Genomic DNA, 13,678 nt, shown 5'->3' with positions numbered 1-13,678 from the left:
CACCTGCACAGTGCCAGCGTTCCTGGCCGTGGAAGGACCTCCAGTTAGTGATTTCATTTACCCACCAAATCCTCCTCTGTGCTGGCTGTTTCAGAAGGGCTGTGAAGCACAGCTATGCCACGTGCCGCCGAGGCACGAGCCTCACGTTTTCTGGGCCGAAAGCTGTGCTGCAAACACAGGAAGCGACCAGTTGGGATGTATCTGAGGGCTGCCCACAGCTCTGCTCCCTCCTGGCTGATGTCTCACGCCTGTGCTTCACCCTCCAGGTAGAAGATAGTGGAGTTTCAGATCTTTTAGGTTAACAAGGGAATGAGTAGTAGGTGTCTACAGGAGTATCAACAAAACAGCTTAATTGGTGGAAGCAGGGAATTTGAATTTCCAGTTTCTTCTCTGGTACATTCTTCTCTAATTGCAGCAGTAATCATATTGCAGAATAGCTTTCACTCGGGAGTTTTTCTGTGAGCAGCCAGGGCCAAGAAGTTATTCTTCCCCTGACTCTGCAGTGGGTGTGTTGTGGTGTGAGGGCAGCAGCCCTTTGTCCCGCTGGCGCTTGGGAGATGGTGGAGGCGGTATCTGAAGGGCAGCGCCAGGCTGGGGTCGGGAGGCTGCCGTGTGGGTTCCTGCAGGACTTTGCCGTCGCAGCCGCTGCCGTGTGGGCAGCTCGGGAAGGTTTGTCTGATTTTACTTCTGACTAGAAATGCCATGAGTTCATTCTGATGTGGGAAGTTGAACAGTATAATGAGAAGTAAGCAAGTGGTAATGGAAGTGCTTCACACCTTAAATGTAGACGTTAATTTTCAGTTTTGGAGAGAGGTTAATTTTGCTTTCATTAGTTCACCTCTTGAATTCTGCTACTTTATGCCATCACTAAGTCTCAGATGCTGTTGATCATTTTCTAAGTAATAATTTCTGAGTTTATCTATATCTTACTCCCTGTGGTAAGGCCAAGGCTTGAATAAACTGACATCTTTAGACACCTTTTGACCAAGACCACACACTGACAAGCATTTGAAAGTAGCAGGTGCTGCTGTTGCTTACTTTTACAGCCTGTTTTGCAGGGAGCTTTTTGGTGCTTGTCCAGTTTGCACATCTCAGGAGCACCAAAGATGCTGCTTTCCAAAATTTCATAATCAGGGAGGATACTCTTGAAAAGAATCCATAGTGTCATTCCCTGCACTCTGTCCTCCCAGGGGTTTTGGAGGACAGGTCAGTGTACTGCTGAGTGGCCTTTGCACCATGTCTGAGCTGCATCGCTTTGCATCCCAGCCTCAGATGCAAATCTGACTTCCCTGAACTTGGGGCCTATGTATATTGGAAACTTGGAGAATAAATGTAAAGTCCAAGAGACGGTGATGTGCCGCACCCAAGAGCTGAAAGGACCATTCCACAGCCAGAAGGCTGTTACTCTGCAGGGCCGTTACTTTGGTTGCCCAGAGGAGGCAGAGCATTAAAGCTGTGTGGTTTTTACCTTGCTGGTAGGGATGGGTTATGTGGCCACGGTAAAGCTGCTTACAGGTGTGGTGTAGATGAAGATCTCCTAGTCAGTTCAGATGAAAACAGTTTTCCTCTCTGTTGTTACTTCCTGTAAGTACTTCTTTTATTCTGCTACTCCAGATTTAAAGCAGAGGTGAAGAGGGCACAGGAATGCCTGTAATTAGGAGGATGAGCCTTGGCACCTCTGGATGCAACAGAGGAACAACAACAGAGGAGGATTGCTGCCTAGGAACCGCCTTTATAAGCTGCAAACATCATTTTCCTAACAGTGCTAACACCAAGGCAGTCACAGGGTTGGATTATAAAGGATGCCTTGCAGTAGCTATCAGTTACTTTCAAAAGCTTAATATGTGTTTTCCTTTGCCTCTTGCACTTTTTAATGCAAATGCTGTGAAGAGGTGATTCTGCTGTTAAGAAACATCATCTCATTAAGATAAAGATGCAGAAAAGGGCCTGTTCCCTTCTGTTGCTGTGTTTTTATGGTTCTTGTCTGTGCAGAGGGTGACTTCTGTAACTATAAATATTTGTCAGAAAATTCCTGCAGTTACTCCTGTCCAGAAGGGGTTGTGTTTTGTATATTTTAGTGATAGTTTTGCAGTATGAACAAGGAAGGACACTAGTGTCAGTGATCAGCTGTGGCCTGAAATAATTGGGTTTTGTACTGTGGTGTGTTTGTAAGCAGTGGCAGAAGAACTCCTTCACACTACCCCACAACTATTTACTGAAAGGATTAACATGTATGTGTTTTTTATTGCCAGCCTGGGTGACACTGGGGGTCTGCTCTGTGAATATGTGCAATTGTAATAGCCATTAGTGTCAGTGAGAGTTCACAGCAATTAACAAGGAAGGAGGAGACACCATTAAAACTGTGTAATAGTTGTGATGAGAAGATTAAAAAAATACACATTTAATGTAAAGAGCTGAGAGGTGAGGGTTTGCATTGGGCATTTTACAGTGGAGTGTGTTTCCTGGTCAGGATGTTCAAGGGAGCAGCTGATGCAACCCCTTCGCATTCTCCCTTCAGGAGGTGCAGGGTGAATGTCTTTGTCATTGCTTAGACACTATAGCCAGTGCCAGACTTTGTTTTAGACTGTTAATGTGCCTTCAGAACCAGCAGTAAAATTTCCTGCTCTGAGGCTGGTGTGACATCCCTTCCATAGCCTGTGTGGGAGCACTGGCAGAGCGGGTGGGTGCCTAGAGGCTGACCGTAATCGGCTGGTGGTTTGGTGGCTACTGGCCCCAGGGTGAGTGCCAGCTGTGGATCAGGAGAATGACTTTTCCTCTAGGATTAGTTGTTTTTATAAAATTATTATATGCTGTCAGCTCCTGCCCTGTGAAATAGTGCACAGGTCAAATTAATGTGCATATGCTGCACTGATAGAAAAGAATATTTTTATCAAAAACTTTCTTCTAATGTACTATAAAGAGTCCAAGTTGGCAATAGTATCATCTCTCTTCACTAAAGTCCTGACTCAAGTTTTCACTATATGCAGCTTGACTTTTCAGTGGGATAATTGCTATTTGCTATTAATTACAGCTAGCTGCAGCAGTTTATAGGGTAGAAGTTCCCTTCTGTCACTAGGGTGCTCAACAGTGGGCTTGATGTTCATTGTCATTTGAATCTACAAGTCACAAAGGCAAACTGAGCAGGCGAGGACGGAATAAACCCCAGTTGTGAGTTTTGTGAGCCAGATGACCTTTTCCAGAAGCCAAGGGTGTAACAGGGGTTTAACCCGGCAGCCGCCGGCCGGCTCAGCCCCTGGGCCCTGTGTCTTCCTGCAGCCCCTCTGCCTCCCGGAGCTGCTGGTCACTGCTGACAAGAAGTCATGGAGAGGAGCAGCTTCCAGCCCATGTGCCAGCACTGTTGGAAGCCTGTGTGGCTCTTAGTACCCGATGCTTTTGTCAAATTTGTGCTTTCACAGGAAAATGTTGTGGGACATAAATATACAGGTGTGTATCGGTGGCTGAGTCGGAATGAATTTCAGCACAATGAAAAGAAATAAGTGCTAGACAGGTTAAAATACGTGCAGTTGTGTGGGACTTTGCAAAGGGAGCTCTCACATCTCCCTTCACCACCAGCCCAGCTGTACTGGACTCGTTTTGTCAGTTCTATTGTTGAATTTATAGGTAGCAGCTCAAACTTCCACATGCAGTCTGTGTTTTCTGATTGGAAGCATACCATCCTGCATGCCCCTGAGGGAGATTGCTCGTGGAGAAGGAGGTTTTTTCACTTAGGTACTTGTCAGCAATGTTACATTCAGAGCTGGTTCTCACAACGTGTGTCGGTCTCGCTTGCAGTGACACAGAAAAAATTAACAGCACGCACACTGGGTTTGCCCCTTATCTCACTGTACCACATTTCTGATATCTTGTCGTGAGATGTTTTGTTTCTACGGTTTCAGACTTTGTGTTTCAGAAGATTAATAGACTTAGCAGCTCTGTTTGCTAAACTCAGTGGTGATAACAGTGTAAGGAGTCGTAAGACAGTCGCAGATCTTAGGGCAAGGCAGAATATGCCTTGGGCTTGGCCTTGCAGCAGGTATCAGTGGAGAGAAAAATAAATGTCAAAAGCATTATAAATAATATGTCCTGGGCTGGGTGGCCTAAAGAGGCTCAGCATGATGGCATCTGCATTCACCCTTTATGTGCATCCACAGATGGAGACAGCGTTTATGAAGTACATGTGCGGTGTTTAATGCAGCAAGTAGGAAGCACGGAGCTGTTCTAGAGCTGGACTGGGCTGGGTTGCCAGCAGTGGGGGCTGGAGGAGGGAGCATGGGCCCTGGGCCCCCACAGCCCACCCTGTGGTCCCGCCACACCACTGGCTCCCGCGTGAGTCCCGCTGCGAGCGGTGAGTAAGGGCTTGGGAACCCAGAGCATGTTTGGGCTCAGGGCCCAATCCTGCTTCCAGAGAAGTTAATGGGAAGTTTTCCTTCTATAAAAGGGAGAGCGATGAGAGCTCCTCAACTCAGTCCCACAAAGCCCTTGGTCCCCTCTCTCGGCAGCTCTTTAGCCCTGAGCTCGCTGCTTTGGGCTGGGAGGAGATGTGTCCATGGGCGTGTAGCCACAGACCATGTGGGTCAGCCTGGCACGGAGCTCCTGAGGCTGCTTTGGCCCTGGCGCTGCAGGGACCTTGTCTCTGCTGCAGTGACACCTACCAAGCAATAAGCTTTTAAATTTGAGTAAATTGGTGTAGGAGAAAATGAAGCTTGCTGCATTAATTGGGTCTAGATGTACCAAAGAACTTGAGCGTTTAGACTCGGCTCCCCGGGGGCTGCGTGGAGGAGTGTGCAGGCTCCGGGAGCTGGACGAACCAGGGGGATGTGTCAGGTTTTCCGAGCAGGTTGCCAAGCTGAAGGCAGCAGTAATTAGGCCTGGATTCACCATAGAAAATGCATGTGTGTGCGCAGGCGCCCGCGAGCCGGTGCTCCCACAGCTGCCCAGTTTGCTGTGGAGGTGCGGGCGGGAAGGTGGCTACGCTGGGCTGGCTGTGCAGAGCTGCCTCCTTCCTCCTCCTCGCTGCTCCCCGAAGTGCTTGCTGTCCAAGCTGGCGCTGGATATTTCAATGTTGCTTGTGCCATCTGGTTTCCATGGAAGAAAGGTCCTGTCAGCTGCACTTACTGATAAACACAGAGAAATAAACTCCAGAGTTGTTTTCTGTGGCCCTCTGAAACTTGGAAAAAAAACCTGAACAAAAAAGTCTCGTCCAGTGCTTGGAAGACTTTGTTAGTGCCTGGGCAGCATTCTGGATGTTGTGTGGTCAGTTCTGGTTTTCAGTGAAATCCTTTCCGTGTGTGGTTTTACACAGGAACCCTTCAGTGCTCAATGCACAGGCAAAACTTGAACTGACTTTGGAAGCAGTGAGAAATCTGAGGTAGTGAGTCCGTGAGGAGGATAATGTAACTATGTGCTTTTCAGCTTTTTGATGTGTAACAGTTAAAATGTTCTTCTGGGAGTGCAAGCACTTGCTGCCATGACTTAGTTTTTCAAACTGCTTGGAAGAAAGTCCCTGGCAAAATATCCTGCTTATCAGCCTTTCACTGAGCTCCTGTATTTATGTGCAAATACATTCCATAAATAAGTCTTTCACGATGAGGCTTTTTTGTGGTGAAAAGTAGACACAGCTCTGTTCAATTCTGCTAATTATATACAGCTAATGGTGGCAAGTGAAATACAAGAAGTAGAATTTCTTTCACTCGTTTTTTTTTTTTTTTTTTTCTGTATGCCCAACAAAATCATTGCTTTGGGTTTGCTTGTTTGTTTTTCTACAACTTCCAAGCCTTCTGTCTTTAACCACCATTTCCATAAAAACTGCTTTTCCTTAAATGTTTTCTGAAGCTGTTTTGCAAATATTCAGTGTTCTTTGCATAGGACCAGAATTTTAAACTTTCATTTTTGGTGGTTTTAGATGGCTTTTAGAAGTAAGAGTGAGAATACAGGGAAAAGGGAAATCTTTGGAGCTTTTTCCACAATTGCCTCCCTGTGCTGGGCAGTTTGGATGGCTTGCACAGATGTGTTAATGAAACAGGAGGTACATCAGGGAGAACTCAAGTAGTAGATAGAGATGAGTCTTCTGTGGGATAAATACTATGGGAAAACAAAAATAGTGGAGGTAGACAGTGCTGATAAATATTTTGGGTACTACACAAGTGTAGAATCGTAGAATCATAGAATCATTTCAGTTGGAAAAGCCCTTGAAGCTGCTGCAGTCCCAGCCCTCCCCTCACGCTGCCCAGCCCACCACTAACCCACAGCTCTCAGCACCTCAGCACCACGGCTTTGGGATCCCTCCAGGGCTGGGCACTCCCCCAGCTCCCTGGGCAGCCTGGCACAGGGGCTGACAACCCTCTCAGGGAAAAGGTTCTGCCTCAGCTCCAATCTCAACCTCCCCCGGGGCAACTTGAGGTTGTTTCCTCTTGTCCTGTTGTTCATTACTGGGGAGCAGAGACCAACCTCCACCTTGCTACAACCTCCTGTCAGGGAATTGCAGAAAGTGCTCCTGTCTCCCTTTAGCCCCTTCTTCTCTGGGCTGACATTTAAAACAAGATCTCAAAAGACATTTTTCACTTCTTTCCTAAAATAGAACATAGTCATTCATTTTTTTGATATTTCTTTTTGATACTGGTGACTAATTCAAAGCTTTTCCTTGATATCTAAAGGCACGTGTCTGTTTAGCTTGAGTGAGGTTGTTCATGATGCAAAATTAATCACATCAGTAAGTGTTTCTGTGCTGTTGAGCACTGTATGTGCAGTGATCCCTGTTAAGTCAAGGAAAGTGTCTCCCACTCTTGATTAGTTTTGCTGTATCCTGAATTCGCTGTTACATTAGTGTGCAACAGTTACCTCGGGCACCTTGGATGGTGACCGAGAAAACACCATTCTCTAGATTTAGATTCATTGTATTTTCTGGTAAGTTATATAAGTTTTTACTGTACTGGAAGGACATGACTGATAAATCTAAATTAGATAGAATGCCACAATGTGTGAAACCTTAGAAAATACTCTGGTTTGGGTTCGTCTTCCTTTGAGAAACAGAAGGCTCAGAACTGAAACATGATCAGCTTTATCTCCTGTCTTGCAACAGATGCTACAGTGGTTTTCCAGCACTGTCACTGCCTTGTGATTCGTGTGAAGGCTCAGAGGAGTGTGGCAATGCCTCGCTGCCCAAGGTGTCCCTGGCATGCTGGTGGTGTGGTTACTGGAGGCTGGGCTACTTTCAGGGCTGCAGGTCCCCTGGGCCAGTCCTGGAGGTGCTGCGCCAAGGTGCCTGGATGTTGTGCTGTGCTGCTGGGGCGGCAGCTTGGCATTGCCCATGACTCTCCCTCAGTCCCTGATGCATTGGCAACCACGTTTTCACTTATTCCTATGTAATTGTCTCATCCTTGGAGAGGAGCATGTGACTGTCACAGCACTGCCACAGCTCACCATTATTGAGCCGAAGTGTCCCACCCATCAAAACCATAGTTGTAAGTCACTGTTGAAAGCGGAACTCTGTGTAATATGTTCCTCATTATCTATATCCACGTCCCTTTTTGCTTGCCCTCAAGTCAGATGCGAGATGCAGCAATGCACGTAATTGTAACCTCAGGTTCTGCTTGCTGGGAGCAAGCCTGTTTGTGCGGCAGGCGGATGGTGGTGCTGTGCCCCACTCTGCCCTTCACTGCAGGTGTCCCAGTGCTCCCAGGCAGGGCCCACAGGGCTGGCTGTCCCTCTGCAGGCTGCATGGCGGGGCAGGGGAGCAGGACAATGGGGTGTGAGCAGGAATAATGTGGAGCAGGTGACGTGAATGGCCTTTGGCATTTCTGGTATTTAAGTTCAGATTTCATCTCACTGATTGTGTTGATGGGTGCAAGGATGTGGTGGCTTCATTGAGACTCCGTGTTCATAGTTATTCAAAAGTGATCATCAGGGGAACGTGCAAGGACTTCAGAGCTTGGAGATGGGAGCAAATGACAGGAGGAGTGCTCGGACTGGGGTGGGTTAGCGATGCGGAGGAGCCTGTTGGCTGGAGCAAATGCCATTAGGAATAGCTTAGTAATAATAATGTCAGTACTGACCATGCATATGCTGTAATCCATGAGGCTGTCTGTCCAGACTCATTTTACACACTCCTGAGATCCATTCCAGGGGAAGGAAAAAGCCACCCTTGGCAACCAGGGCCTTGTGGCAGCTGCCTTAGAGAAGGGAAGTGAAAAATTATACAGTTGACTGTAAAAAGTGGGAACCTTTCTAGAAGTAACATGTAGATTTAATTTAGAACCTTAGCAGTAATAAGGAGCCAGTATTTTTCCCTTTGCTGTATAGTAGGTGTTAAGACATCTGACCTACAGGAAACTAGCCTGAGTGTCTGCTGCGTCTCTCTCGCTAGTGAGAGCTCCTCCGGGTCACTCTTCTCTCTGAAACCATTTGCATCAGCTGAACTTGATGTTAGAAGGAAGCAGTTGCTTCCCTTGCTGAGTCACGGACATCTCTTTTTTTTCTATAGTAATTATCATGGATGCTGCTAATAACTGTGTTTTATAGATGTATATATGTGTGGCAACACTTTTTACATGCATGTATATATATATACATACACACATGCAGGTGTAGTTAGAAGTCCCCTGTTGATACAGGAGTGTTTTCCAGTGATGTGTAGCTATCCCTTTTGCCACTGTTACAAGTACTTTCCAGTTTTGAATCTGGGTCGTGGGCTCACTTGCCACAGGGCTTTGTTCTTGAGGAAAACCACCACAGCCTGCTGTGTGCTGGGAGGGTTTTGTTAAGGAATAATTGGCATCGCTGACAGGGGTCCCAGCCTGCCCCACTGAAACAAGCAGGAAAGTAATCCTGCACTATGCAGGAGAGAGCACAGAAGGTTTCACAGGTGGAAGGTGCCTTTCTGGTGGCAGGGGCCAGGGCAGGCGATGGGCAGTGGCCAGCGTGCAGGCACAGCCAGTACTGCCCCAGCGGCACGTGGTGTTTGTAGGAGGCTGATCCTGGGGCCGTGCTGTGGATGTAGGTCGCCTTGCTCCTCTCTTGCATCACTTGGCTTACATATGCTTGCAGTTAATCAAACAAAATCTCTTTAATGTGCAAGAGTCTGATACTGAATAGCTCTGTACTCCTCAGAAGGGTGCATAGTTCTTCATTACAGGCTCTGAAATGTCTTTGTGTAGAAAGTCAGTGTATGACATCAATATTCATTGGAGCAAGCACGTAGGAATGATTGTAATAAATGAGTTTCCTTTTTAAAAAAATATTGGTCAGAGTTTTAAATCAACTCACCAGATTACAGTTCTTTTTGGAAATCAACAACTTCTTTTATACTTGCGTGGGAAATGCCACTTCTTTTAAGGCTGAAATTCCTCCATGTCAGGATAATACAGAACTTATTGTTTCCAAAATGCATGGCATAAAGGTTTTGGTAAAGGAATCATAGTATGACTGTGTTTTTACTACCAGAAACGTTATTTGCCACTTCAGTGATGTGGATGGATGTGTGAATGCTTCGTGATGCATAAATCAATGGCAAAATGGATTAAATGCAGAGTAGCCCATCCTTTCATTTTCATTCTCTGACTGACAGGAAGAGCAGAATGATAGCTAGAACACACGTTGCCTAGGCTAGAGGTGGACACTGACCTTTCCCTCTTTCAGTTTGTAAATACCCATCCATCTAACGCTGTCAGGTAACGTGCATTCTGGTGTCTCTGAAGTCCTGGATGTTGTAAAGGATATCAATCAATAGATACCAGGGCTCATAAGAGAAAAATTTCAACAAGCACTTGTCTTAAAAGTTTTGAGGTTTCTTTAATTACAGTTATATCGATTCCTTCACCTGCTCTTTAAAGGAAAGAGGGTTTGTGGAATTTGCAGTATGACGTTCTGACTGGAAAATAGCATTACTGTAGTTTGGCTAAAGGAAGAAAGGCTTGGTCTGTGGCGTTTGACCCCTGTCAGTGCCATTGCACTGGTGGCAATTGGTTTGCAGTTTGACTAGGGATGTGAATCCCAGAGAACTCTTGGATTTTAAAGAGCTACCTTCTCTCTGCACGCTGCAGTAGCTGTGTGCAGTTGGAGGCACTTTACCACTTGTTGCCTCTTCTTTCGTCATTGATCTAGTTCTCATGAACTGGGTACACATGGATGTGTTAAATTCAGATGTCATGTTGCAGTTCGGTGTTTCTGCTAAAAGGGTTGCAGAAACTGTGAAATATCCTCAAAATAGAAACAGGTCTGATGAGGATCTGCCGGAGGAGCCCACTGAAGTCAGTGGGAGGTTGCACTGCCTTCCCAAGCCACTGTCAGAGCTGACCCAGTACAGAAATAACCTCTAAAACACTACTACTAATACTACTACTACTAAAACTATGTGTATTATGCAAAATATCTGGGTCACAGAAGTAACGTTGGCAGGTTTTTTGCAGATCTGGTGTGGGACTTGCTTAATGGTTCAGTGCTAATATGGCCTTGTAGCTTTACCAGGCTGTGTGTGTGTCTGTCACGAGTTGCTGGGCTGTTGGGGGCTCTGAAGTGCGTATGGCCTGGGCCAGCGTCCGGACACTGCCATGTCAGAGCTGCCACGTCTGTGGGCTGCCTTTGTGCTCTGCTTTTTCTCAATGTATGTGAAAGTACAAAATTGAGACAGGGTTTGTTTTTGCTTTTACATGCTCTTGTAGGGGTATAGTGGGTGTGGCTCCTACAGAGCTAGAATATGAGACCAGTTTGCTTGGTTCAGTAGTAGTTTGCTAAAGGATGTTTTTCTTTAACCACTGCTTCGCTGTTGTGTGGCCAAGATGTTAATTAGCTCATTGTTTCTGCTTAATTTTGTGACAGCACTATAATTATATCCCTCAGTTGTGCCATGAAGTAATTGCTGTCTCTTTTCCAAATTTTATGTGGGGATATGTTATTGGTAAACTCTGCATTTGGCAGAGGTGTTTCGGAAGTGCTGTGAGGCAGCCGGTAGTTTCTTAATTTCTGTGTTTAAAAGACAGCCATTTGGCAATTTGAAGTGCTGGGGCTGTACTGTCAATGTAAACAAAATATTGATTTCATTCCATTCCTTGTTAGAGTAATTCTCACGAGGATGGATTCACGCCGTGTCATTATCTGTTCTTGCTGACAGTTCTCATGTCATTGAGACTGGTGCTTTCAGCTTCCACTTTCTTGGAGCTTAAAAATAACCGTGTTGTTCTTCAGTGTTGTGCTTTTTGCCTATCTTTCTTTCTGAGAGGTGTGTGTGAATTGAGATAGAGAAAACAGGAATGTCCAGCAAATTCAGTCACAGGAAGAGTGGAAACACTGTTGTTCACACCCCTGTTGAGATACCTTATTTTTCTGTCAAAGACTGTAATGAGGAGGAAAAATTATCATTAACCTGCCTATACACCATTTCCTTATAGCAATAGTGGGAAATAATAAAGATTGAACAGATCAGTTTAAACAGAACTTGGAAACCATAATCACATGGTCCTTTCTGTGTTAGTTTCACTTTCTTGGGCGTTTCCAGTTAACCTCTCCCTTGATTTGTGAAGCTGCTTCTTAATCATTTCCATTGAACCAACTCAGCAAACAAGTCATCTCTCTTAGGCTCTTAAGGAATGACTTCTCAGTGTTATTTCTTTCTTTTGTCTTTTCTGAGAATCAGTTTTAAATTTGCTTTCAGTATTTTTAGCTGCATTTTCCTTGTATTCCCAACAATCAGTGAAGGCAAGGTTAGGCTTTGGCCAAACCAACGTTGCAACGTTCTGAAGACAAGTCAGAAATACTTCCAGATTTTAAAAGGTGAACTTCAAAACCCACCTGAGGGACAGCCTGTAATACTGAATGGCCTTCTAGGTGGAGTCTGGAAACTGTCAGTCCCCACATCAATTTTAATTGGGTGTAAAAGAAAGAAATCCCCTCAGCCCCTTTCCAATCCTCTGGCTGTGGTTCCTCCCTCGGGATTTGTTGCAGAGCTTATCAGAGCTAGCCCTAAGAGAGGCATCACATGTAGCTGCTGGGGTTTTTGCAGACAGGGGTATCCTTTAGTATTTGAGGCTTATGAGGGACTCCTCATTGTCTTGGAATATCACAATGGAATGTAAAAGTGAGGGGAAAACAGTTTAGTCAGCTAAAAAAAACCCCAACAATTCCGTGTTAAGGTTTTGCTTTATTTACTGGAGATACTGAAGATACGCCTCTGGTCTGAAGTCACTGTTTTTGCTAGAAGGCTATTTTTAAAGCTGGCATTTCTGGCTGTGTTTTCAGGTGGATAAGAGATTCTGACAAAGGAATGTTTCTTCAAGTAACTCCAGACATGAAATACACACCCAGCATTTCTCCACGTTCAGAAGATTTCCCTCTGAGGCATCACAGCTCCTCAGAGTAGTACTTTCTTTTCATAGCTGGCAGCCTGAAGAATGAAGGGTGCAATTCAGCGTCATTAATGCAGTTGCAGATACGTCACTGACCTCACTCAGCAGGAGCGGGATCTCACTGCAAGTCGCTTGTCTGCTCTCCAACAGAAACCTTGCTACAAAGCTAGGAACAGTTTAGCGAGTTTCACCAGGAAGACCATTCCTCTCAACTACCTGTGAGCACAGAAGATAGCTTTCATCTGTTTGTATTGCGTGTGTTGCCTTCATGCTATCTTTCTTTCCTCGTTAGGGGTGACTACTCTTGTAATGAGAGTGAAATTAAGTGTCTGGTTTTGAAAATGTGGCCTTTAACTTGATTTGGTTGTAGCATGTAAAATATATCAATTGCTGCTCTAACTCTTCCTGTCATTGGAAAAATCAATGCTTGGTATGGATTGCATATAAAACTGATGAAGAGGAGAAAATCCCTGCTTAGAGCTGTTCCATAGCTTCTTTGTAGAGCTCTTAACTGCCTGCATCAGCGTTGCCTTCTCCTGAGGGTCTTGCAGGGAACAAGTTTCCAAGGCCTGAGTCTCTGTTGCGTGTCCTGGTGCTGATCAGTTGTGACTGCTGGCACGGAGTGCCTCTGACATACGAGTATTAGGCAGCTGAAGCAATCCTGGATGTCTGTGTGTACCAAGAAGACACCTAACTGTTCGCTTCTGCTTGCAAGCAATTATGCACAGTTGTTTGTCTCCTGCTAGCAGGGATTAAAAACGTGGCCATGATTAGAAGTGTCCTGGCAAGGAAACCACAGTGCCTGTTATAATCTTATTAGCTGTGTTAGATGTGCTTTAGTTCTCCTGTAGTTTGTTTTTCTGATCACTTAGTCCCTGGAAAAAGACTCCCAGGAGATTTTCCTCACCTGTTGTTTTGCATCCATGCTGACCAGCAGACGGTGTCGGTGATGCTGCTTTGGAGGTGGTGGTGAGAAATACAGATGATGGGGCCCGTGTCTTGAGAAAGACAGGGGTGGGAACAGCCTTCCTCCTCTGTGGGGCCGGGTGGGGCGCTGCTGGGGGCTGCAGTCAGTGCCCCTCTGTTCCATGCCCCAGGCTGCTCTTTTGGGATCTCTGGGCAGGGACAAGAATTGCATTTATTATCGAGTTATAAATACACGTGGCATCAGGCTTCAGTGGCACAGCTGGGCACCTGAAACTCATTTCACAGGAACACCCGTTCCCCCTCGGCAGCTGAGGGGAAAGGTTTACCCTCGCTGTTCTCGACGTTAAGTGCCTTGGGTGGTCCTTCCAAGCGAATGGCGTTTGCCAGGGAGCTGGCAGTTCAGCCGCAGCGTGTCA

At 45.8% G+C, this 13,678-nt stretch overlaps 1 protein-coding gene across 16 annotated transcripts in view; it reads left to right on the top strand.

The window, feature by feature from the left end:
• MBNL1 (muscleblind like splicing regulator 1) overlaps positions 1-13,678 on the top strand; it is a 91,460-nt gene that overhangs the window by 10,084 nt on the left and 67,698 nt on the right. Inside the window, exons 1-2 of one of the 16 annotated variants that reach the window (XM_062005343.1) lie at positions 4,156-4,345; positions 12,229-12,553. The exons of 12 other annotated variants lie outside the window; for them this stretch is intronic. The gene's annotated coding sequence lies outside the window, so the exon portion shown is untranslated. Of the gene's footprint in view, positions 1-4,155; positions 4,346-12,228; positions 12,554-13,678 lie in introns of those variants that run through there. 3 more of the 16 variants (XM_062005353.1, XM_062005342.1, XM_062005352.1) reach the window with 3 other exon arrangements.

Source organism: Colius striatus, chromosome 12, assembly GCF_028858725.1.
Source record: "Colius striatus isolate bColStr4 chromosome 12, bColStr4.1.hap1, whole genome shotgun sequence".
Classification (NCBI taxonomy): Eukaryota; Metazoa; Chordata; class Aves; order Coliiformes; family Coliidae; genus Colius; species Colius striatus.
The sequence above is the reverse complement of the archived record's forward strand: the minus strand, read 5'-3'. Positions and strand labels throughout refer to the sequence as shown.